Raw genomic sequence first — 27540 nt, forward strand, 5'->3', positions numbered from 1 at the left:
TTACGGTGTGTGGCGGAGGGTACTTATTGTACCATTATCTGATCCCCCCTTCCCTGTTCCATTCACGAATTGTGCGTGGGAAGAACGACTGCTTGTAAGTCTCCGTATTTGCTCTAATCTCTCGGATCTTTTCGTTGTGATCATTACGCGAGATATATGTGGGCGGTAGTAATATGTTACCCATCTCTTCCCGGAATGTGCTCTCTCGTAATTTCGATAATAAACCTCTCCGTATTGCGTAACGCCTTTCTTGAAGTGTCCGCCACTGGAGCTTGTTCAGCATCTCCGTAACGCTCTCGCGCTGACTAAATGTCCCCATGACGAATCGCGCTGCTTTTCGCTGGATCATGTCTATCTCTTCTATTAATCCAACCTGGTAAGGGTCCCATACTGATGAGCAATAATCAAGAATCGGACGAACAAGCGTTTTGTAAGCTACTTCTTTCGTCGATGAGTCACATTTTCTTAGAATTCTTCCTATGAATCTCAACCTGGCGCCTGCTTTTCCCACTATTTGTTTTATGTGATCATTCCACTTCAGATCGCTCCGGATAGTAACTCCTAAGTATTTTACGGTCGTTACCACTTCCAATGATTTACCACCTATGGCATAATCGTACTGGAATGGATTTCTGCCCCTATGTATGCGCATTATATTACATTTATCTACGTTTAGGGAAAGCTGCCAGCTGTCGCACCATGCATTAATCCTCTGCAGGTCTTCCTGGAGTACGTACGAGTCTTCTGATGTTGCTACTTTCTTGTAGACAACCGTGTCACCTGCAAATAGCCTCACGGAGCTACCGATGTTGTCAACTAAGTCATTTATGTATATTGTAAACAATAAAGGTCCTATCACGCTTCCTTGCGGTACTCCCGAAATTACCTCTACATCTGCAGATTTTGAACCGTTAAGAATGACATGTTGTGTTCTTTCTTCTAGGAAATCCTGAATCCAATCACAAACCTGGTCCGATATTCCGTAAGCTCGTATTTTTTTCACTAAACGTAAGTGCGGAACCGTATCAAATGCCTTCCTGAAGTCCAGGAATACGGCATCAATCTGCTCGCCAGTGTCTACGGCACTGTGAATTTCTTGGGCAAATAGGGCGAGCTGAGTTTCACATGATCTCTGTTTGCGGAATCCATGTTGGTTATGATGAAGGAGATTTGTATTATCTAAGAACGTCATAATACGAGAACACAAAACATGTTCCATTATTCTACAACAGATTGACGTAAGCGAAATAGGCCTATAATTATTCGCATCTGATTTATGACCCTTCTTGAAAATGGGAACGACCTGCGCTTTCTTCCAGTCGCTAGGTACTTTACATTCTTCCAGCGATCTACGATAAATTGCTGATAGAAAGGGGGCAAGTTCTTTAGCATAATCACTGTAGAATCTTAAGGGTATCTCGTCTGGTCCGGATGCTTTTCCGCTACTAAGTGATAGCAGTTGTTTTTCAATTCCGATATCGTTTATTTCAATATTTTCCATTTTGGCGTCCGTGCGACAGCTGAAGTCAGGGACCGTGTTACGATTTTCCGCAGTGAAACAGTTTCGGAACACTGAATTCAGTATTTCTGCCTTTCTTCGGTCGTCCTCTGTTTCGGTGCCATCGTGGTCAACGAGTGACTGAATAGGGGATTTAGATCCGCTTACCGATTTTACATATGACCAAAACTTTTTAGGGTTCTTGTTTAGATTGTTTGCCAATGTTTTATGTTCGAATTCGTTGAATGCTTCTCTCATTGCTCTCTTTACGCTCTTTTTCGCTTCGTTCAGCTTTTCCTTATCAGCTATGATTCGACTACTCTTAAACCTATGATGAAGCTTTCTTTGTTTCCGTAGTACCTTTCGTACATGATTGTTATACCACGGTGGATCTTTCCCCTCGCTTTGGACCTTAGTCGGTACGAACTTATCTAAGGCGTACTGGACGATGTTTCTGAATTTTTTCCATTTTTGTTCCACATCCTCTTCCTCAGAAATGAACGTTTCGTCCAGGACTGCGCTGGACTTCCTCAGAGGCGCTGCTACGCTGAGTCTTGCCGACTGACTGGTCGGGTGTCTGAGAGCGACTTATATATTGTGAGAAAGGGGGGCATGGTTCAGGTGACACGTGATGAGCAGTGATAATCCATGGCAAAGATAAGGTTGACTATCGATTACCACCTTGTCAAAGATAAAAATTGTTAGCAATTTTGTACACCGGATTTTGTACACCGGATTTATGATTATACAGAAAGAGCATTACTTCGAGAAAGGATACATTACACAAGACGAGAAATGGATTCTGTTGACTGTGAGTTACTGAAGCTTCATTTATTCTTAGCCTGTAAGATACAGATAGACCTGTGGAATAAAATTGATTATCTTACGTTTACAACTATGGAAGCTACGATAGAAATGACTACTAGTAGACATAAGAAAAAGTTCGGAAAGTTACAAGCTAATGTAACAACTACAAGTAATACGATGATGACTGATACTGTTATAAACAAGTCAAAGAAAGTGTTATCTCAAGACGAGATTTCCGTCCTTGCAAAAGGAGGAAATTACGCTATAACACCTGTAAAAGTACCACTTGAAGATATTATCGCGAATATAGAAGCAGGTATACGAAATATCCCTAAGGCAACCGCGAATGCAATTCGAATTGAAAGCACTAGAGTTTTAAGCCACAGCAGACCTCTAGAAAGTAATTTAACAAAAGGTGAGAGGAAGGCTCTTAAGGATTTGAATGCAGATGAAGAAATAGTGGTTCTTCCCGCAGATAAAGGGAACGCTACTGTTGTTATGAATACAGAAGATTACCGAAGGAAAATTTTGAACCTTTTAACGTCAGGACAGTATAAAAAACTTGCGAGGGATCCTACAGCCATTGTACTTAGGAAAACAAATAATTTGATTAAGTCATCTACCTCTATCCGAAAAGAAGATAAAAGAACCTTATTGAAAAGTGAAGCTGTGTGTCCTCGATTGTATGGTGTACCTAAAATTCATAAAATAGATTTTCCCTTAAGACCCATAGTCAGTGCCATCAATTCTCCCACTTATGAAATAGCAAGGTATTTAACAATTTGTTTACAACCATTTATTGGAAAAACTGACTCATATATAAAAGACTCGCGTCATTTTATTGACAAACTAGAGGGACTAATTCTGGCCCCTGAAGATATTCTGGTAAGTTTTGACATTGTGTCCTTATTCACAATGATTCCTGTTAACGAAGTTATGATTTTCATAGCGGATATTTTTCCAGAAGATTTGACTGTTCTTTTCAGACATTGTCTTACATCAGGTCAGTTTCAGTGGGATAATGAATTTTATGAACAACTTGATGGAGTAGCAATGGGTAATCCATTAGGCCCTGCGATTGCCAATCAGCCCTAGACAAAGCTAATAGCAAACCATCTCGTTGGTATCGATATATAGATGACACATTTGTGGTTTGGTCCCATGGCAGAAAGGCCTTGGACGATTTCTTTGATTATCTAAATAAAATTCACCCAAAAATATAGTTTACTATGGAAATAGAAAAGGAAAACAGAATATCTTTCTTTGATGTCTTAGTTATGAGACGGCCCGATAGAAGCTTGGAATATAAAGTTTTTCGGAAGGCAACACATACGGACAGATATTTACATAAAAATTCTAACCACCATCCTCAACATAAAAGAGGTGTTATAAAAAGTCTTGTCGATCGAGCGGAACGGATATGTACACCTGAACATTTGGATGCTGAAGTGAAACATCTGAAGCAGGCTTTTGAAAAAAACGGCTACTCGAGAAAAGAGATAAATAGAATTTTGCGTCCAAGGAACAGAAACCCAAAAGATAAGAATGAACCACAATGACAGAAAAATACAGTAGTTCTCCCTTTTATTAAAAAAGTAACAGATCGGATCGGTAAGATTTTACGAAAACATGACATAAAACCGATCTTTAAACCAACAAAGAAAATAAGTCAAGTATTACGATCTGTGAAGGATAAACGCCCTCCCGTGTCGACATGTGGTGTGTATAAAATTCCATGTACTTGTGGTAAAGTTTAATTGGTACTATCAAAAGAAGCGTAAACACGCGACTGAAAGAGCATAAAAGTCTTTGTCGACTTGGAAAAATAGAAAAGTCAGCTGTAGCGGAACATGCTCTTCAACCAGGCAACCACCAAGTGAAGTTTTCGGATACCGAAGTTTTATCTACAACGTTAAATTACTATCCACGGCTTTACAGAGAAGCTATCGAAATTTATAAACATCACGATAATTTTAATAGGAAAGAGGAGGCTATGAAACTTAGCGATATATGGACAGTGGCTCTACAAAATTGCTAACAATTTTTATCTTTGACAAGGTGGTAATCGATAGTCAACCTTATCTTTGCCATGGATTATCACTGCTCATCACGTGTCACCTGAACCACGCCCCCCTTTCTCACAATATATAAGTCGCTCTCAGACACTCGACCAGTCAGTCGGCAAGACTCAGCGTAGCAGCGCCTCTGAGGAAGTCCAGCGCAGTCCTGGACGAAACGTAAGGAGCATAAAAGTTCTTGGACCACGACCTCACATCCCGGAAAGTATATCAACAGCCCTGTCACCCGGTCGTGAAAGCCTTCATTCTACAATCAGAACCAAAGGCTACGATTAGTTCTGGGGACAATGCTGCAATTTGCGGCCGGCCGGTGTGGCCGTGCGGTTCTAGGCGCTTCAGTCTGGAACCGTGTGACCGCTACGGTCGCAGGTTCGAATCCTGCCTCAGCCATGGATGTGTGTGTTGTCCTTAGGTTAGTTAGGTTTAAGTAGTTCTAAGTTCTAGGTGACTGATGACCACAGAAGTTAAGTCCCATAGTGCTCAGAGCCATCTGAACCATTTTTTTGCAATTTGCGAGCTGGGACAATGCTGGTCTTCTCAACTTTCTCTGCCTGAATGACTCAAGAAATACCACAGAGTCCAGACGACAGGCACCTTTTGTTCCAACGTGCACCCCAATCTGCAGTTGGTTGCATGCTGTTCGCTCAATGGTTGCTGGAATAGTATGTCGAATGAGGCCCCCAAGCGTAGACACCGAGTACACCTGGTGTTCTTTCCTGTCCCTTCCTGCCATTTCTATACGGGGTACCACCATTTTCCATACATTTGACCTACCGACAATTAATAGACTCCTACCCTTTTGCATTTGCCTCCTCTTGAAAATGGACAACACAGGTTTCCCCAAAACAGATGAAGTGTGTCCCACTGACTCAGTTTCAGTAAAAGACTGCACCTCAAACTTGTTGGTTATGGGGATTGGTACAATACCCTGAGTCCTCCCTGGTGCCCGTCCACCCTGTACAGGAATCCTAGATCTGCCACTGATAAGCCACTCGCAGTCAAATGGACGAGTAATGTACTTTCTGCTGAGGAGACAGGATCGACAGGAGAAAATAGTACTTGAGGTGCCTCTGATACCGGTATCACAGGTACACGACTCCTTGGAGTCCTTCCAACACACCCGAATCGCAGCAGCTGCCAATCGTTTGACAGTAGTCAGGGCAATTTCCAGGACTTCGTTTCGGCTAATACAGGGTGTTACAAAAACGTACGGCCAAACTTTCAGGAAACATTCCTCACACACAAAGAAAGAAAATATGTTATGTGGACATGTGTCTGGAAATGCTTACTTTCCATGTTAGAGCTCATTTTATTACTTCAAATCACATTAATCATAGAATGGAAACACACAGCAACAGAGCGTACCATCGTGACTTCAAACACTTTGTTACAGGAAATGTTCAAAATGTCCTCCGTTAGCGAGGATACACGGATCCACCCTCCGTCGCATGGAATCCCTGATGTGCTGATGCAGCCCTGGGGAATGGCCTATTGTATCACAGCCGTCCACAATACGAGCACGAAGAGTCTCTACATTTGTGCCCCCATAAATGAAAGTCAAGAGGGTTGAGGTCAGGAGAGCGTGGAGGCCATGGAATTCGTCCGCCTCTACCAATCCATCGGTTACCGAATCTGTTGTCGAGAAGCGTACGGACACATCGACTGAAATGTGCAGGAGCTCCATCGTGCATGAACCACATGTTGTGTCATACTTGTAAAGGCACATGTTCTAGCAGCACAGGTAGATTATCTCGTTTGAAATCGTGGTATCGTCCTTGTTACATCTCCATATGTGGCTACACTGCGTACTAATACTTTCAGAAATCCATACATGGCTACACTGCACACAAATACTTTCAGAAAGGACTTTCTAACACTTAAATCTATACTCGATGTTCACAAATTTCTCTTCCTCAGAAACGCTTTTCTTGCCATTGCCAGTCTACATTTTATATACTCCCTAGTTCGGCTATCATCAGTTATTTTGCTTCACAAATAGGAAAACTCATTTCCTACTTTAAGTGTCTCATTTCCTAATCTACTTCCCTCAACAACTCTTGATTTAATTTGAATACATTTCATAGTGTCACAAAAATCTTTCATCCCCTATTTTACTCTTTAGGGGTGGAGTCTCGAAAAGTCTCTTCTTAAACGAGGCCTGAAGTGTAAGATAAACACCATCTCCAAATTTCAGGTTTCTGTCTTTAGCAGTTTGGGCTGGCTGATGATGATTCAGTCAGTCAGGGCATTGGCTTTTGTATACAAAGTCTATTAGAAAAGTATCCGACCTTTTGCCAGCAAACAAAAAAAGCTGTCTCACCAGGAATGTTGGTTACTTAATCACTGTCAAATAGTTCCCTTGAGACTTCACACACTTCTCCCAGCAGTGCCGCCATTGTTGAAATCATGCCGAAAAGGCCTCTTTTGGAATGTACTTTAGCTTGGCTGTTGTTGCTGCCATAACATCCTCTCATCTAAAATCTTGTTCCTTTCAATGGCTGCTCGAGTTTGGGGAACAACAAGAAGTCGCAGTGGGCCATATCAGGAGAGTAAGAAGCCTGTTGAAGCACAGGAATCTGGTTTTTTGCCAAGAAAGTCTGAACGAAGTGCGAGGAATGTGGTGGAGCATTGTCGTGATCCTTCATCCATCCTACCCTCTGTTATGCCAGCGTTGCCTGGATCTCCGTTTTTATAAGGCCCTCCAAATCCTAGAATGCCACGCACTCTGCCTTGCCTTCCATATCCACCTTCCATCCCTCACATGACTCCTGTATGACCTCATCCCCTTCCCCCACCTCCTCTTCCTCCAACAAACCAACATCATTTACACTTTCTGCAGGCATGATCCCCCACCCCTGGTGTCCTCCTTCCTCTCTACCCCCCAGCCATGGCTGGACCTCTATTGCTGTATCCCTCCCTCTCTAGACCTCCAAACCCTCCATCTTCTCGATCAGGCCAATTTCCAGCAGGCCGGTTTCCCAGAGCGGCTTTTCCCCCTTCCCCCACAGTCTCTGCACCACCTCCTCGGCTGTTTCCCTCCCCCATCCTTCCCCCAACGGCTCCCTTCAGTGCACCCCCCCCCTGTCTGCAGCTTTCTTCCCACCTCTAGCACCACCCATCCCTTCTTTCTTCCATTCTCCCTTGTCTCCGTACTACTGGCAGATCCTCTCAGTTTGTTCGTCATTGTCAGTGTGCTATGTCAGTGTTGTGTTTGGTGCTGATCTACAGCGATGTCAAGAGCTGTGATTTTAATATTGTGCTGGTCTCGTACACAGTGTTGCTGTCCATGACGATTGTGTACTACGCTGCCCATCACAACTTTTATACTCCAGCTGTACTTCAACTTGTGTTTCTTTTATTCATCACAGTGTGTGGTTTTTGTGTACACTTTTTAGATTTTTATCAGAATTTTTACAATCATCCTCTTCTTAAGCTGTCTTCATTTATGTTTCCCCTTTTATGTGTCTGTCTCGCCATATTTTCTCCTTTATGTTGTTTTAAATGTCTCCCTGTTATGTACTGTCTCTTGGCTGAAAATCAGCACCTATGCTGCTGCCTGCCCACCCCGTATGGGGTGCTGAAATTCAATAAAGAAAACAAATTAGTAAAATATGATGCATTCTCGAGGAATGGATCCCCTCGCTTCCAAGCTGGAGGATTTCGCTGCCTGAGCTACACTCAGGGTAGAATTGACGCATTTGGAAGAGCCCCATGCCCCTGCTGCTGCCATCTGTGTGCTGCTGCCAGCCAGCCAGCCATCCGTCTGTCTGTCTGTCCGTCAGCCTGCCAGCCCTGTTACCATCATCGTCCAGCTGCTGTCCGGAGGGGGTCGTCGGACCACCTTCACCACCTGCAGGGACTGCCATCCTGCCCTAGTCGAGTCGCTACTGCCTCCCACTCACTGAGCACTCCATGATCATTGTTGCTCCTTCTGCCATCGCCACAGTCTTTCACCACCGCCACTGTCCTTGCTGCCACTGCCATTTATCGTTCCTGCCGCTGCCACCACCGTCACCATTGCTGTCGCCTTCACCACTGTCGCCATCTTCACGCCCCACTTCCTCACTACCACAATGACCCACCCTACCACCTCCATCATTTTCACCTCCCCCTCAGCTGCTCCAACCGCCATCACGTGGAGCTCCTCTGCAGACCCCATCCCCATTCTCCCTTACTTCCCTGTCCACACCACTCCTGCACTGTTTTCAGCTGTCACTTCCCCTGACTCTCCCTCTCCATCACCCTTAGCTGTCATCCCATCGCCATTGTCAGAATTCCCACCACTCATTGCACCACCTATGTCAGGCTCCCAGCCAGCATGAATCTGTCCACCACACCACAGTCTCTGCCACACCTATATCACCACCCCCTCGTCACCTGCCCCTCAGGGAGGACCTGCTCCAACACTTCCCCCTCCAACCCATGCCCCAGCTGTCTTCACAACCTGTCCTGTTCAATAAACCTACTAAATGCCAAAATGTTGACCTTGCCCCCACCCTCTCCACTAGAGAAAAACTTGATCCCCACGACTCACACACCCTCATGGATGTGACCCCATCCCCCACCCCTACAATTCCTTCAACCCACACCTTCATTCTCTCTAATCCTGACCCTCAATTCCTCGACGTCCACACCCTCACCCTGGCCACCTGTAAATACTTCCCCAATGCCTCCATTTCTCTTCTCATTCCTTACAAGAACTTGGTCCTCATCAAATCCCCCAATACTTCGTTCCACACCAATCTCCTCTCCAAAATCCCATGTATCCAATTTGGCCCACAGGCCACCCTTCCCCCTACCACACCCCCTCCTTTCCCCGATAGCCTCGACCTCCCCATCGTCCACCAACCTTCACTGCTGTGACCACAAAGCTTAGCCTCATGATCACAGAGGCTGAGATGTTTTCAGAACTCAATTCCAATCCCGACATTGAAATCTGCTCAGCCCGTCACATCTTAGATGATGCCGGGCTGACTTACCTTCTGTGACTATTCATGGAATTGTCCTCCTTCGCCGACCACCTCCTTATAGAGGAACCCCTCATCTACAAGAGATGTAACAAAGTTGACCCGTTCTGTTCCCCCTTGAATCATACTGCTTCCAACACTGCCTTAAGTATAATGACCATATCGCTGCTGCTTGCAAGAGTCCCCCTACCAGCCCCAATTGCACAGATTCCCTATTCCTGAAGAACTGCCCCAACCTAGCCTCTCTTCCCTCCTGTAATACCTGTAATGAACCCCATCCTACCCTCCTCTAAATGTAAAACAAAACCTCCTCCCATCACCCCAGAGCTCACCATCCCTGTCTGCTCCATAGATGATGTTATCCACCCCAATAACTCACTCTACCCTCCTCCTACAACAGAGGACATCATCCTTGACTTGGTGGAAATTTCACTACAACATGACATAGCAACAGCTTACACTTCAAGGGCATCAATGGCTGTTTCAAGGCAACATGTCAAGAAGTGCCTCACTTCAGTAAGGGGCAATTTGGAGTTTAGTTATATGAACCATCCGGACCCTACAAGACCTGAAGTCCAACATCCAGGTAGAAATGGCCAACGTACCTGCTGCTGTGCTAGTAAGGTTTATGAGGAATGCCAGGAATAGTCTTGTTCATTTTGTCGGCAATGGGGAACATCACCTATTTATATGATTTTCAGAACTATGTAAAAGAAAACTTTAGATACGTACCTACACTATTAAAAAGGAAAACAAATCTTATTAATAAAATGGGTTTTATTGTATGTTGAAGTCAGAAGGGTATGATGTCACACCCTCTATGACATTGTGCAAAATTTGCAGTCCTCCACTGAGCCCAGGAAGTTTTCTTTTGACAAACTTTGTCAGTAGCTTACACAGTATTTCGGCCATCAAACCCATGCTGTAGCAACGTGGCTGCAGTTGAAATAGGACCACAACTGCCACGGGCAGTCGTATGCAGCCTGTATCGCTTATCTGCAAGGCTTCTCGCACGAGTGTCATTTTGAGTGTCCCCAATGTGCTTCCTCTTACACAGACTCGCTAATTCGGGGTATAATTGTTCAGTTAGCTCGTGATCCTGAGGATCAGACTAGGGCATTGACCTTATCTAACCCTCCTTTAGCTAACATACCATAAATTGCAGAATCACATGAGTTTTTGGCGAGAGGTTGGGACATCCTTCCTGAGAATTGTCAGGTGGCAGAATTAGGTGTGCGTGATCAACAGCTCGAGGTGCCCTGTTAATTGCCCTAGGTGGTCTCGCCTCCTGCTGTGTCATTGTGAGTTACCACCATTGAAGCCGAGGCAACAGCCCCTGTCTGTCTTTCCCTGTGCTGACGTCGAGTTTTGTGTAGCTCTGGGTTCAAATGGTTCAAATGGCTCTGAGCACTATGGGACTTAACTTCTGAGGTCATCAGTCCCCTATAACTTAGAACTACTTAAACCTGAGGACATCACACACATCCATGCCCGAGGCAGGATTCGAACCTGCGACCGTAGCGGTCACGCGGTTCCAAACTGAAGCGCTTAGAACCGCACGGCCACACCGGCCGGCGTGTAGCTCTGGGCATCATAATTTTTGCCTGCAGTGACATTTGGGTCCTCGGCATCATTTTCCTGCCACACATATGGCAAGCCAGTGGTCTTGCCCTGATTGCTATTTGTTGCATGTGTGACGAGACTACCGACAAGTTGAGGGATTTTCGGGGTATGCCATCTGATAGAAACTTTGCCAACTGTCGGTGACATTTGGCGATCTGCGAGTCCATCTTCAGGGACCCTGGTGTACACCTCGAATAATGATGTCACTTTTGATCCCTCAAAGGCATATGAAACCTGATGGATGACAGATATAATCGTTTCAACGTCATGTGCCAACAGATAGCGTGGTAGCGTAGCTACCAGAATACCACCTTCAACTATCCTTTAATAGTGTTCACAGCCAGAGACCTCAGAGTGGTGCAGACTTATGAAGCAAGACTTGAATGACTTTAGCCAATGATAGACACTTTTTGCTGTAGGTTGTTCACCACTTTACTCACGTCTAAAATTACTTTGCTGTGTTATAACTGACACAGTTTTCACAAGCCAAATAACACACTGTGCTTTCTGTTGCAGTGTACACATTATTGCGTGGTTGCTCTGCACTGCACCCACACCTGGACTGAACAGAAAAAAAAACAGCACTGGTGCCATCTCGAGGTCAAGCAGACCTTCCAACTGCAGGGGAGCCAAACTTGGAAAGTTGATGAACCAAACACCAGAAACTGGAATAGTGTATGTCACTTTGTACAGGTTCTAGGACACATTAAAACTAGGGACATCATTTTCAAACACACTGTGTATTTAACACTTCTGTAAAATGGTCTACATTACTGTGAAGTCTGGAGCAACTTTAGCCCATGCCAAAGTGACGCCAAAATGAAGATGAAGTGGTTTTAGAATCTGATAGTCATTCTGAAAGTTCTTGTGATGTGCAACATGTTGTCCACTATCATAAAATGTTGAAAGATAAATTAACTGTTGGGGAGGAAGGAACAGCTTTGTACTACAAACAAGAATATTTTAGAATATGGATTAAGATGACTAACGAGTATGCTGAAGTAAACTATATGGGAAAGACTAAGTCCTACTGCAAATGGATACGACAAAGAGATAAACTATTTATCGTCAGGAGGATTTGGTGACAATTATCAGTGGAACAAGGTAAACAAAATGTGGATATTTTTAAATATTCACACTTGAGTAGTTTGTGTAAAAAGCCTCATGTTCACAATTTACAGTATCCGTAACATATGATCTAGTCTCTTTGCAAATAGTTCTCATAAGGCAAGGTGTAACTTGAAAATGAATTGGTCAGATGAAGAAATATGCTACACTTGTATATTTTCTGATTGAAGTTTATTACCCCCTGTCCTTACCCTTGAAAATTATTTGTTTCTTAGGCTCCTGAATGTCTAATCTAGAGACATTCATTGAATTTACTTTGTCCCAGCATCATACTACCATTTTTTCACGCAGAAATGACTGTGTGGGTCAAAGCAGCCCTGTGTGCAACAAGTACACTGATTCACTTTTTTATGACACCAGGACAACAGATGTGATGCTTTTTGTTTAATAACTTACTTAATGGTGAACGCCTTTGCCAATACTACAAAAATGTAATTGGAATTTTTTCCTCTGTCACTATCTTTTTTTTTTTTTTTTTTTTTTTTTTTTTTTTTTTTTTTTTTTTTTTTTGCCGCATAGCAAAAGAGAGACAAAAATTGGACTAAATTAATCACAGTTTCAGGTGCATTACATTACATGGTTGGATAATACACATGACAGTTTCTCCCCCATCACATACTACTTACGTAAATGCTTCTAAGTAAGCTTTTTTTTTTTTAAAGCGAAGATTCATTTCAAGTTTCATGGATGACAACAGCCTATATGTGCAGTACTGAAGAAACAGACATAAAATACCAATAAATTTTTAAATAATCGCCTGTAGACCAGCTGTTTACATTAGATTAGCAAGTTCCTTATATTTTTAAATTGTCTTGTTTCACCTCCTTGTTTCCTATAATTGTACACTAAAACAATTTTTTTTCCTTTATTGTAATTTTCATCACCTGATACAGCCGGGCTGGCAGCAGCATAGTACACTGCTCTGCAGCCTTAAGTGGAACAGACACTACAGTAAAAATGGCGGGCAAAAAAAGGAGATTTAAAAAACAATAAACATGAAGCCGTTCACGCTGGACTCGAAAAAACAGGAAACACTTGGTGACACGGCGCACAGAACACGGATGACGGCGACGGCACATGTGAACAGTTGACGCGTGACGGTGACAGAACACTAAACACAAATCGAGGCACACACACGACACACAGATGGCGATGATCTCCGGCGCGCGAAAGTCCACTGAGCGTGTACGAGTCCGGGGACCTGCCAAGAGAGGAGGAGGAGGAGGAGGAGGGAGGGGAGTGGGAGAGCGAGAGGGGAGAGCAGAGATGCCACGGGCAGGGGAGATAGGGGGGAGGGAGGAAGGGGGAGGGGAAGCCCAGGGGAAGGAGGGATGCAGGGAGGGGACGGGGGAAAAGGAAGAAGAAGGGAAGAGAAGAGAAGGGAGGGAGGGTGCCGAAAGGAAAGGACGCCGGAAGTGGGGGGTGGGGCAGGGTCATAGTTGATAGAAGGGGTAGATGGAGGGGACGAGGACATCATCAGGGAGGGGGAGCTGGCGGAAGCCACCTTGGGAGAGGGTAAGGAGGGTGGAGAGATGGAGACCGGGTGGGACACGTGGGAATACAGGTGCGGCAGCGGGTGGGGGTGGGAGAGGATCGGGGACACGAGCGGGTGAGGAGGATCAAGTTTACGGGAGGTGTACAGGATCCGTATCCTTTCAAGGAAAAGGAGGAGGTGGGGGAAGGGGATGAGATCATACAGGATCCGCGTGGGGGAGGGGAGACGGATGCGATAGGCAAGGCGGAGAGCATGGCGTTCAAGGATTTGGAGGGATTTATAAAAGGTAGGGGGGGGCGGAGATCCAGGCTAGATGGGCGTAACAAAGGATAGGGCGGATGAGGGATTTATAGGTGTGGAGAATTGTGGAGGGGTCCAGACCCCACGTACGGCCGGAAAGGAGCTTGAGGAGACGGAGGCGGGAATGTGCCTTGGCTTGGATTGTCCGGAAATGTGGAGTCTAGGAGAGGCGACGGTCGAGGGTGACGCCAAGGTACTTAAGGGTGGGAGTGAGGGCGATAGGACGGCCATAGACGGTGAGATAGAAATCAAGGAGGCGGAAGGAGGGGGTGGTTTTGCCTACAATGATCGCCTGGGTTTTGGAGGGATTGACCTTGAGCAACCACTAGTTGCACCAAGCAGTGAACCGGTCAAGATGGGATTGGAAAGGCGTTGGGAGCGTTGCAGGGTGGGGGCAAGGGCAAGGAAGGCGGTGTCATTGGCAAACTGGAGAAGTTGGACGGGGGGTGACGGCGGCGGCATGTCCGCCGTGTACAAAAGGTACAGAAGGGGGGAGAGGACGGAGCCTTGGATCACACCGGCGGAGGGGAAAAAGGTGTAGGAATCTGTGTTATGGATCGTGACATAGGAAGGACGGCGGGAGAGAAAGGAACCAATCAGACGGACGTAGTTAATGGGAAGGGCGAAGGTTTGGAGCTTGAAGAGGAGACCGGAATGCCATACGTGGTCATAAGCACGTTCGAGGTCAAGGGAGAGGAAGATGGCGGAGCGACGGGAATTTAGCTGTTCGGAAAGGAGATGAGTGAGGTGAAGGAGAAGATCGTCGGAAGAGAAGGACGGCCGAAAGCCACACTGGGTAACGTGAAGGAGGTGGTGCTGGCGGAGATGCTGGTGGGTGCGTCGGGTGAGGATAGATTCCAGGACCTTGCTGAAGACCGAGGTAAGCCTGATGGGACAGTAGGAGGAGACGGCGGACAGCGGTTTGCCAGGTTTAAGGAACATGAGGATACGGGAGGTTTTCCACAGGTCGGGGTAGTAACCAGTGGACAGGACTACATTGTAGAGCCTGGCCAGGGTGGAGAGAAAAGAGACAGGAGCTTCACGAAGGTGACGGTAAGTGACACGATCATGACCAGGAGCAGTGTTGCGTTTTGTGCGGAGTGTAGCAATGTGATCCTGTGTAGTGATAGGAGTATTGAGTTCCGTGTGTGCAATGTTGTCCAAGTACTGGAAACCAGGAGCAAGGGGAGGGACAGAGGTGGCAGTTCGATCGCGGATATCCGAGAAGAGGGAGTAATCAAACTGGGGATCATCGGGGATGGAAAACACATCGGACAGGTAGGAGGCAAAGTGATTGGCCTTACTAAGGGTGTCAGGGAAGGGGTGATCATCATGGAGAAGAGGATAGTAGGGGGAGGGCTTAGTTCCGGTAAGGCGACGGAAGGTTGACCAGAACTTGGACGAGTTGATAGGGAGGGTAGCATTTAAACGGGTGCATGTCTGTCACCAGTCCCGGCGTTTCTCAGCCGCGAGCAAATTACGAATGTGTCGCTGTAGTTGCCAGTGGCGTCGTAGGGTGTCCGGGTCACGCGTGCGGAGGAAGGCATGGTAGAGACGGCGGGATTCACGGAGGAGGAGGACGGCCTGTGGGGGTAAGGTAGGACGGTGGGGGTGGATGGCGACAGTAGGGACGTGGGCCTCCACGGCCTCAGACAAGGTCTGCTGAAGAAAGGAGGCGGCATGGGTGACATCATCGGGATGGCGGTAGGTGAGAGGGTGGCTATCGACCTGGGTGGAGAGGGTATCCCGGTAGGCATTTCAGTGGGCACGGGAATAGTCATGGACGTACTTAGGGGGAGGGTCATTACGAGGGTCGGGTAGGGGGCGACGACCGTCTGAAACAGTGAGGAGGAAATGGAGATGGTCGCTACCAATAGGCTCCAGGACAGCCACCGTTATGCGGCCAAGGAGGTTGGGGGAGGAGAGGATAACATCAGGAGTGGAATTGGATTCGGGACGGGTGTGCTGGGGGATGGGGATGAGGTCGCCTTGATGGGAGGAGAGGAACCGATGCCACCGCCGTAACTGGGCGGCGGAACGACTGTGGATGTTGAGGTCGGCGGCGATCACGTAGTAGGAGAAGGTACTGTCAATGTGGGAGAGGAAGTCGAAGGGAATAGGGGCGTTAGGGCGGACATAGATGGTGGCGCACGTAACGGTAAGGCCGGGGAAGAAGAGACTAAGGATCAGGTGTTCGGTGGGGTCGGGAAGGAGAGGTTGGAGCCTAACGGGGATCTGGCGGTGGTGACCAATGGCAACTCCGCCACACGCAATTGGGAGGGGATTATCGGAGCGGTGGAGGAGATAGGGTGAGGTGTGGATAGAGTGGTGGGGTTGGAGGAAGGTTTCATTGAGGAGGAAGGCATCCACGCGGTGGGTGGCAAGGGTGTGCAGGAAGAGGTTCTTGTTGGCGGAGAGAGAGCGGATATTGTTGAAAAGGATACGTTGCTGTCGCGCCATGACAGGGATTTAGACGAGGGTGTCAAGACGGGAGAAGGTGAAATGGGCCTGGTTGTTGGAGTAGGTGGCGTACATCTTGAGTTGGAATATGGAACGGGCAGCGAGGGAGATCTGCTGGAGGGTGTGGGGGCGCTGAAAGGGATGAACATTTTGGAGGACGATTGTGAGGAACCTGACGATGTCCTCAGCAGTGGGGGGGGGGACGAAGGGAATTTCCAGGAGGGGTGGGGGCGTCCAGAGGACGGACAGGGACGGTGAGTTCAGGAGTGGTCGGAGGGGGTCGGGCTTTACACTTTTGGGAGTAGGTGGGATGGGGGAGATTGCAGGTATTGCAGGAAGGAGGGGATTGGAGGTTAGGACACTGCCTGAGGAAGTGCGCTTGCCTACAATGCGGGCAGGTGGGCGCCTCGCGGCACTCAGCTGTGGGGTGCGCGTTATAACACAGACACCTCTGGCAGCGCAGGGATTGAGGAGGGGAACGGGAGGGGTCGACCTTGTAGCGCTGATTGAAGAGGAGGGCACCCTCCTTCAGGAGACGATCAATGGAGGGGGCGTCCTTGGAGAAAACCCGCATAAAGCGGGTGGGACCGGCCGAGTTGAAAATGCGGTGGACCGCCCGCACCTCCAGCGTGGGATGCGCCTTGAGCTCCGCCAACACCTCCTCCTCCGTGATCGACGGACTGAGCTGAGTGATCAGGGCGGTGAGGGTCGGCGGGCGACGTGGGGGTTGGGGTTGGCGGGTAGGAGACGGGGAAGGAGCAGGGGTGAGGGAGGTGTTGGGGCTGAAACGGGTTATGGGGAGGCGGGAGAGGACGTCAGTATGGAGGGTGGGACTGGGGGAGGAGATGAGAACGGAATCCCATCTGGGAGTGAGGAGAGAGATGGGTGCACCAGAGAAGTGTTGGCGGAGGAGGAGGGAGAGATTCCAGGCCTCAAGAAGGGAAGGATCGGGACGGGAGAGGAGGTAGTTGTAGAAAGAGGGGGGGGAGGAGGAGGAGGAGGAAGAGGCGGAGGGAGCAGGGCCAGGAGGGGAGACATCCATGGCACCCTGGGGGGGGGGAAGGAGGACGGCGCTGGGCCTTTTTGGGGGCGGAGGAGGTGGCGGTGCCACTAGGGCGCTTCACGGCGGCAGAAGGGCGGGTGGTGACAAGAGGGACGGGAACTACAGGGAGGTGGTGGGAAGGGACAGGTCCCGGCGTGGACGCAGCTGGCAGCGCCGGAAATGGTGACGGTGACGGCGACGGCGGCAGCAGTGATGGCGAAGGTGACGGGGAGAGTTGTGCGTGGACAGTGGTCCGACGGGCCACCACCCGAGCCGGAGCTGCAGTGACAGGCTGGGGGAGTGGGGGGAAAGGATCAGATCGAGAGAAGCTGGAGGAAGAAGCTGGAGAGGGGGCGACAAAGAGCGAGGGCGAAGGGAGAGTGAGAAGAGGAGGGATGGAAGGAGGGGGGTGGGACTGGGCACACCAAGTTATAGTGGTGGAGGCAGCGGAAGGGGAAGTATAAACTATGGCGGTGGTGGTAGCGGTAGCGGTGGTGGTGGGGGCGGACATGACGATAGGGAGAAACAATAACGAACAGAACAAAAAGGAAAGGACACAAACTGGGGACAGACAAAGACGAAGACGGATGAAGACGAAGACGGCCGTAGACCAGGGTCAGGACGGCGGTGGCAGCGGCGGCGACCAGGCGGCGGCGGCGGCGAACAGACGGACGGACGGACGTACGGACAGCAGGCAGCAGCGGAAGTGGAGGCGGCGGACAGCGAGCAGGCAGGCGGACGGACGGACGGACGGACGAACGAACAGCTACAGCAGTAAGCAGCGGGCAGACAGACAGACAGACAGACAGAATCTTCGAAGACGGAGATTCCAACCTGAGAGTAGCCCAGGCTTTGCAATCTGATGCCTTCGAATGAGGGGATCCAACCCTCTGATGAATGTAAAACAATTTATTGTTTTTTCTTTATTGTATTTCGATTTCCCCCCGAAGGTGGCGGGCTCGCAGCAGCTTAGTACACTGCTCCACAGCCTACAGAATTTTTTTTTAAAAACGTAAGAAGTTTAGAAAAAATGAAAGCAGGCGATAAAACGGGGACTTAAATTGTAAAACAGCGGAAAATTGTGGAAAGTTAAAACATAAAGGAAAGGATCGCGTCGAGCTGACATCTGTCGGCCATAACATGGAACCCTGCCGTACCCATTAGCCTTTTATTTTACTTCACAGTAAGGAGTCTAGCAAGAAAATGTTGGAAGGAATAAGTATATTTTTGGCTGTATTTGTTAATTATTTTTAGTTCGTTGATAAAATAGCTATAAGTAGTCACATGTTATTATTTATGACGAAAATACTTCGTACTCTGTTACAATCCTGGTAACATGGTTTTTATATAAGCCAGCTATGTTGAAAAGAAGAAAATTGATTAATTACACACCTTTCGAAAAATTTTTGGACGGTTCGGATAGTTATAGTCCGAGCCGGTTAAAAGTGAATGTGTCTAAGGTATGTAAATTACATTTATACGATACTCATAGATAAGTCAAATTTATATCTGTCAATAGAATACGAAGGCTTACTATTGCAGAAATAAAAATTATATACAATGAGTTGAAAACATTACCGGCAACACGAAAGAAAAAAAAAATTTTTGATGTTAACTGTCAATAAGGACAATTTTTCATTAAGCATTTTATTTAGTTTAATATGTTCCTATAGGTAAACAGCAGAGCAAACATACACACATTTTTCACGGGGACCCCATAACTGTATTTCGCAAACGATTACCCAAATACCGTTTTTGGTTGGTTATTGTAAACACTTCAAATTCGATCCTGGAAATCCGCTTCTAGTTGCAGGTTTTGCAATTCAGCAATATATTTTCGCTCCCTTGTAAATTCAACCGGTTTTCAAAAGTGCTGGGCTGTCAGGTTTTGTCTTGTTTTTAAAAATTTTCAGCTATTATGGACGGAATGGCTTTTCGTACGGTGAAGGATAAGTGGAAATATTAGACTGAAGCAGTCTACACCTAGGCTGATTAAAGACAAATGGCGATTGTCCTGATTAACACAGAAACTATAACCGTTGTTTTCCAGGTGCCAATTTTAACTGGGCTAGTAAATCCGCTTGAGATCGTAACATGTAAACACGAAAGCGAAAAACGGTTTCCGCAATTTGGTTTTCTTATTTCAGAACATGTCTCGCATGTAAACGTAATGATCCAATTCAAAAAGATGCTCTTAGACCTGAAATGTTAGCGGTAAGCGAAGGGTGCAGAAGATATGTGATGTAGTGGAATGGGTTGGACTTGTTCCAGGTCAGGGGCTGTCATGAAAGTTCCCTGCAGCCGGTTGACTCGATGTTAAGTCAATATTGTACCTAAACATGTCAAAGTCGTTTTCCTTATCTATCTACAATTAGCTTATGAAAATTAAATATAAGAATGACATAAAGTAGAAATGACTATTAAAGCACTCAGATATGTAACTCACTTCGTCACTAATTAATTGCATGTGTAATGGTTGAATTTCAACTTGTAAATTCTTCCAATGTCGTCCCTGCACATTATAAATGATTTAGTGACTATAGAGAATTGTGACCGTGGAGGTGTTATAAACTAGTGTCCTACGTACTGTTGAAAACACCTCAGGAAAAAAGTCCCTTGCTATAATTTGCTTGTTCCTGTTGTCAGCCAAGAGTTTATGCAATATTTTTTTCACCTTTCTGATTCGACAATGGTGATGTGTGTGTTTGTCCCAGTGTGGGCTTGCACGAAATAAATGCTACAGTGTTTCATGGCTGTAGTGTATTTTCTTCAAGCTATGGTACTTATTTTTCCATTGATGAATTTCTTCAGCAGAACTGCTCAGTGAATACCATGCAAAAATAGCTTGTATCGATCAAGCAAGAACAAAACAATTTGACTGCCTTTTGGAATTACAGTCAAAATTGGTGTTTGTTTCACACATACTGTCGGAACTGAAACTTGGGTTTTAGCTATGCTGTGGTTCAACTTTCTCTAAGTTCACATTATTCTTTGAGGGTACGTTTTTTGGTTTTAGCTTTGGGTGACTTTTCTCACACTCAATCAATGAATCAATCTCTTCTTTCATCCTTAAACAATTTACATTGTATGGATGTCGTCTATTACAATGTAATTGCTTATATTTAATTTGTTTCAAAAAACGTGAATAACAAAAACAAATATTTTATATCAGTATATATAAGTAATATTACTTTTCCATTTTCAGATATTCTTCAATGTTATAAAAACTATGCGTTAGTAAAAAATCTACCCTGAATTTATGAAATTTTTTAATTTTCTTTGTCGTGGCACACAATGCACTAAAAAGTATTTTGGGCTTGTAGTTTACACTTTTTTGGTAGAGTGCTCCTTTGTGGGTGTCTCTGTGAAAACCATCTCTGTTCCTTGTCTTGTGGTTATGAACCTGATTATTTAATGTTGAAAATTCATGGAGAGTTTTCAGAAAGCAGACACATTCATAGATGAATAAGCTAGGGAAAGTCATTATTTGATATTCTTTAAATATTTCCATGTATGACATTCTACAGGGAACCTCTTTCATTATTCTAATAGCCCTTTTTTGAAATTTGAAAGCTTATTTTGCCATACCTGTATTTCCCCCGACGATCACATCATATCTAAGCAAACTGTTCAAATGGCATAATGGGCACGTAGCAATGATTCAGTGTTGCAACATTCCCGAAGAATTCTTAGCATATAGCAGCATTTACTTTGTTTTTTTACTCAAAACTTCTAGATGCTTTTCCAATCTCAAGTGCTCATCCACCCATATACCTAGGAATTTTGCATGTGGAGCTTGTGCAGTAACATAGTTCCCTAACTCAGCTTTTACTCTTCTTCTAGCTTTACTTTTAAAATGACTGAAATTCATCAATATCATTTTCTCCATATTTATGATCAAAGCATTATTGCTAAACCATTTTCCTCTCTCATTTATTGTCCTACTCTGCTGTAGATTATCCTCGGTGTATCCTTTTATGAAAATGCTAGTGTCAACAGCGAACATCACTGTTTCTGCAAGTGTCAGATTGTTTGGCAAATTGTTCATATACACCAAGAACATCAGAGGCCCTGGGGCACTCCATAGCTAGATTTTTTTTTAAATCTGAAAGATACTCTTTGCCTTCATGACATATTTGTGCTTTCTATTGTCTGTAAGAAAGATAAGACGTGAACCATTTGAAGGCTTGTCCCTAGACCTCATAAAATTCGAGTTTCATAAGCAATAAACACTTTAGATAAATCTAAGAATATCCTGCAGCTTAATTTCTTTCTTGTCCAAGGCATTTAGGACCATTTTCACGAATTGCAAGACTGCCACTTATAGGGATCTGTTCTTTCTAAACCCATTTTGAAAATTAGTTAGTACTTTATTTTTATTCAGGAAGTCAGCTAGCTTTTCATACATTACTCTTTCAATTACTTTAGAAAAACTTGACAATAATGACACTGGCCTATAATCATTTATGTCAGTTGTACTATTCTTTTTGTGAAGTGATTTTATTATGGAGAGTTTTAGTTTTGATGGGAACACTCCTGTCCTGAAAGAAGTATTAATAATGTCAGTTAGGTGAGTATGTATACCAGTAGAACAACACTCATGCTCATAAATTACGGATAATTGCAGAATGTGGTGCCACACAACGTGGCACTACACAAATTGGGCGCTAATAGTGTAGGCACATAGGGAACACACACCACGCAGATCTGTAAGTTCACGGTATTGGTGATAAGTTGAGAAAACAGTTCCGAAACATGTGTGCTAAAAAACGCCACTGTTTCCTGTGCATGTACAGCGACATCAATCTGGGACATGACCACCATGCACACGTACACAGACCGCACAACGGGTTGGCATACTCTGGATCAGGTGGTCGAGCAGCTGCTGGGGTATAGCCTCCCATTCTTGCACCGGTGTCTGTCTAAGCTCCTGAAATGTTGTAGTGGTTTGAAGACGTGCAGCGATATGTCGAACGAGAGCATCCCAGACGTGCTCGATGGGGTTTAGGTCTGGAGAACAGGCAGGCCACTCCATTCACCCGATATCTTCTGTTGCATGATACTCATCCACAATGGCAGCTCCGTGGGGCCGTGCGTTATCATCCATCAGGAGGAATGTGGGACCCACTGCACCCCTGAAAAGGCGGACATGCTGGTGCAAAATGATGTCTCAATACACCTGACGTGTTACAGTTCCTCTGTCAAAGAAATGCAGGAGTGTACGTGCACCAATCATAATCCCACCCCACACCATCAAACCACGACCTCCATACACGTCCCTTTCAAGGACATTAAGGTTATGGTATCTGGTTCCCGGTTCACGCCAAATGAAACCCCGGCGAGAATCACTGTTCAGACTATACCTGGACTCGTCCGTGAACATAACCTGGGACCACTGTTCCATTGACCATGTACTCTGTTCTTGACACCAGGCATTATGGGCTCTCTTGTGACTAGGGGTCAGTGGAATGCACCTTGCAGGTCTCCAGGCGAATAAACCGTGTCTTTTCAGTCGTCTGTAGACTATGTGTCTGGAGACAACTGTTCCAGTGGCTGTGGTAAGGTCCCGAGCAAGGCTACCTTCAGTAGTATGTGGCCGTCTGCAGGCACTGTGGATAAGATATCGGTCTTCTTGTGGTGTTGTACACTGTGGACGTCCCGTGCTGTAGCGCCTGGACATGTTTCCTGTCTGCTGGAATCGTTGCCATAATCTTGAGATCACCCTTTGTGGCATACGGAGGGCCCGTGCTACGACCTGCTGTGTCTGACCAGCCTCCAGTCGCCCTAGTATTCTACCCCTCATAACGTCATCAATATGTGTTCTTTGAGCCACTTTCAACACACAGTCACCATTAGCACGTCTGAAAATGTGCGCACACTTACTCGCTGAACTGTACTCTGACATGCACCGACACGCCTCTGCATATTTGGACTGTTGTCAGCACTGTACACCTGTACCATTACCACAAGACATTTTATTTTTAAGTTTATTAATAGCATTTCTAACTTCACATTCTGTCATTGGGTACAGAAACATTGTTTTTTCACAAGCTGGTACTTATATGTTTTTGTTGTTTGCATTGCACAGACTTTTAATTAGGTTCAGTGCTATGTTCACATAATGTTCATTGAATGTATTAGCTATCTGTTGAGCATCTTCTATCACTTTACCATCACTTTTAATTTATAAATCATGGTCTTGATTTTACATTTTCCTATCCTATTATTTATAACCTTCCCAATCGATTTTGATTTATTGCTTCCTTTGTTAATGTATGAATCGTAGCTTAGCCTTTTTGCTGCCTGTAAAACTTTCCTATAGACCCGTCCATATTTCCTATAATATGGTGCTATTGTTATATTTATTTTAGCATGTTTGCTTAGGTTTCTAAGTGCAATTGCTGATTTTTAAACCCTTGTGTTACTTATATCTTTGTTTCTCACTGAATTTAATACTTTTTACCGGGAATACCACATCCTAGCCATATTTATAATCAGTAAGAAAAGTGTCATATTTTCTGTCTACCAAATCAGTTTGTTCTATGCCCCACGGCACCCTTTTTAGCATACTATTAAAAACCCTTATGTTGTTTGCATTAATAAGTCTTCTTTGTACATATTTTTCAGTGACTGTGTATTTCTTATTGTTCTCATTCCTTATTATCATTTCTAAAGCCATACGGTTACAAAAGCCATCTGTTACTTCAATATTGTACTCAATGCTTTGTTTGTTGGTAAATATGTGATCAAGTGTTGTTTCAGACCCATCCCCCATATCTGGTAATTTCCTGCACCAAGGTTGCATGTTGTACGAGTTAAACGGATTTAATAATTGTACCTTGTTCTTATTGCTTTTGTTAAAATTAATGTTAAAGTCACCAACAACTACTGGGCATTTTGACCTGCCTCTCAATTCAATTAAAAGATCATCTATATAATATAAGAATTGGGTAAAGTCACCTGATGGGGCCTATAAATGCAAGTAACAATAGTCTGACAATCTGTAAGTTCACAAACACAACATTCAAAATCTTTTTCTGCACACTTCACCTTGCTAAGTTTTGCCTCTTTATATTTAACATTACTTCTAACATAGATGCACACACCTCCACATTTATGAGTTTCCCTGCAAAAGCTACTTATTAAGCCAAAGTCTGGTATATTTGCTGCACAAAGCTAAGTGTCCTGAAGCCAGTGTTCATTGACACACAGCACAGAAAAATTACTTCCAGCTCACACATTTCGTTGCCTAGTCCCTGTACATTCGATACAGCAAATTCAAGCCACCTAGATTTGGTGCACAGCTCACCCTAGTGTTCCCTTCAGTCTGCTTGGTAGAAAAAAATTCTTCAAGTGTGAGGGTCTCGTCACTCTTCTGATTGGCAGTCTGCTGATTGTTTCTGCTGGACTGGATGCTGTTGTTGACGATGGTGGTGTGTCTGCTGCTGCTGCTAATGCTGACAGATTCTCTGCTGCTACTGGTTGTTGTTGTTGATCTGCAGCTGTTAATGGAAATGATGTTGCTGTGCTGTCTCTGGTATTGACACACTCTCAACTGCTGTTATTCTTCTTTCTGCGAGTAGGTCCGTTTCCTTATACGGTGTCTTCTTTCCTGCCGCATCGTTTGCTGCTTCTTCTAATTCTGTACTGTATGTTTACTTCTTGAGTACTTGTGATGTAAATAGATACATTTTTCACTTTTAAGGATTCTTATGTTATTTGTGCACGAGTTGTGTCAGTAACCATTCTCACTGATTCTTTACCTGAGACTGCAGTATCCTTCCATTTAAGCTCTATTGCTGTTTTGTACACTTCCCTGTTTGTTTCCACTGATTCATGAATTCTTGCAGCCATTAGTTCTTTACCAGTTGTATTTAGGTGCTGTTCATGTGCTGTATATAGCTCCTTGTTACTAGGAGTATTAATAAAACAAGTGTTATGGATGCCTTTCACTTTTTTTAATTTTTTTAATTTTTTTTTTTTTCTTAGGATTGAATTTCTTGGTTTACACAAGACCATTCAGGCAGTTCCTGTGAGATACTCCAACTACAATCACATTTTTATTTTGTAATTCTGACAAAGGGTTTTTTTAATGATCAAATTGCCAAGTAGGCTTCATCCTTTGCTACATCACTAGCCCCTGCCCAAATAACTACGAAATCTTCTTTTGTCAGCTTATGAAGGTCATTGTATTTTTGTAATATTACACACTTGTGGAGGCACCTGGTATCACCTTCCCTTCAATATCATATTCATTTGAAGTTAAATTTAAAATGTTTCTTGCACTGTCTCTGCCATGGCTAGCAGGGGCAATGAAATTTTGGGTCTCCTACTCACTGACTCTCAGGAGCAAAGTTTTGCATTTTCATTGCTGCACCCTTAGATTGCTTTCCTTTTAAAACTTGTGTTATGCACACTGTGTTGTGAATTGCCCTTTATGTTGGACACCTCGAATCTGTAGTTTTTACACATTTCTTTCTCGGCTGATTCTCACTTCTGGAGTTTGTTTGTTAATACACATATAATTCTTTTCGAATACTTGACAATCGCTGCATTTCCAGATGTTCACTCTATTTGTTGTATTTACACACGAGTTATGGAATTTCCTCTTACACTTTGCACAACTGACGCCTTTTCTTGCTGTTTTGTTACGGGAACACGGTTTATTCCACACATCCTCACTTATTTTGTAAATAGTATTCAAATTTTCTGAACTGATCGTGGCCATTGTGCACAAGTTAGTTACAAACCACAGTACGTCCCTGTTCTTTCGACAGAGCTCCGTACTTTTAGTTACACTCAAAGAACAATTACTAATCCACATGTGCACACCATAATATGTTTAGATTAAGTCTCTTTCTTCAGTGGATATTCACCTAAATACTGAGTAAAGAATTCAGTGCTAAGCTGTCTTCAGCTACATTTGCTGTGGAAGTACCTGGCACACAGCTGAGGCCAATCCAGCAGGTGTCTTGTAATATAGTAGCAAAATTTCCCGCCTACCAAAATAGTAATTTAACACTCACTCCAAAAAGTGTTAAAATTCTGCTTACACTTGCATAACTTTTAAATGTAATGTAATTTCACGATTATGACCTGAAATCAATTTTTAACAAATTGAAAAAAGCTGCTGAATTGTATACTTCAGTGCAGTGTAACTAAAGAAACATTTTCCTTTTTTATTGTTTGTTGTAATATGTTAGCCATTGCCACTGTGTGTTCTGTCATCGGATATTTCACAACTTAAGTATTACAGTAGTTTCACTGACCAAGTGCTGATGGCGGTGTGAGGGAGATTTATATGGTATAATTTTAAATTTCTACAGTATTTATGGGTATTTTCATTTGTACAGTTGAAAGTGAAGACTTAGCATGAAAATAAAATCTGGAGGCTACTAATTTTTGTACAGATAGAGCTTTATATGAACATACAATCAAGATTTGATGATGTGGTCTGTGTTCATTTTCCATTAAAAAAATTAAAAGGTAGTATTAATATAGTGCAAGACATTTAACTCTTACTGCTGGTTCTGCTGTGGCCTCGTGGTAGTCAATGTGTTAGGTGTTATTTTTTTTTTTGGTCATCAGTCTACTGACTGGTTTGATGCAGCCTGCCACGAATTCCTTTCCTGTGCTAACCTCATCATCTCAGAGTAGCACTTGCAACCCACGTCCTCAGCTATTTGCTTGACGTATTCCAGTCTCTGTCTTCCTCTACAGTTTTTGCCCTCTACAGCTCCCTCTAGTACCATGGAAGTAATTCCCTCATGTCTTAGCAGATGTCCTATCATCCTGTCCCTTCTCCTTATCAGTGTTTTCCACATATTCCTTTCCTCTCCAATTCTGCGTTGAACCTCCTCATTCCTTACCTTATCAGTCCACCTAATTTTCAACATTCGTCTATAGAACCACATCTCAAATGCTTCAATTCTCTTCTGTTCCGGTTTTCCCACATTCCATGTTTCACTACCATACAATGCTGTACTCCAGATGTACATCCTCAGAAATTTCTTCCTCAAATTAAGGCCGGTATTTGATATTAGTAGACTTCTCTTGGCCAGAAATGCCTTTTTTGCCATAGCGAGTCTGCTTTTGATGTCCTCCTTCCTCCGTCCGTCATTGGTTATTTTACTGCCTAGGTA

The sequence above is a fragment of the Schistocerca cancellata genome, chromosome 11, assembly GCF_023864275.1.
Source record: "Schistocerca cancellata isolate TAMUIC-IGC-003103 chromosome 11, iqSchCanc2.1, whole genome shotgun sequence".
NCBI classification, from domain to species: domain Eukaryota; kingdom Metazoa; phylum Arthropoda; class Insecta; order Orthoptera; family Acrididae; genus Schistocerca; species Schistocerca cancellata.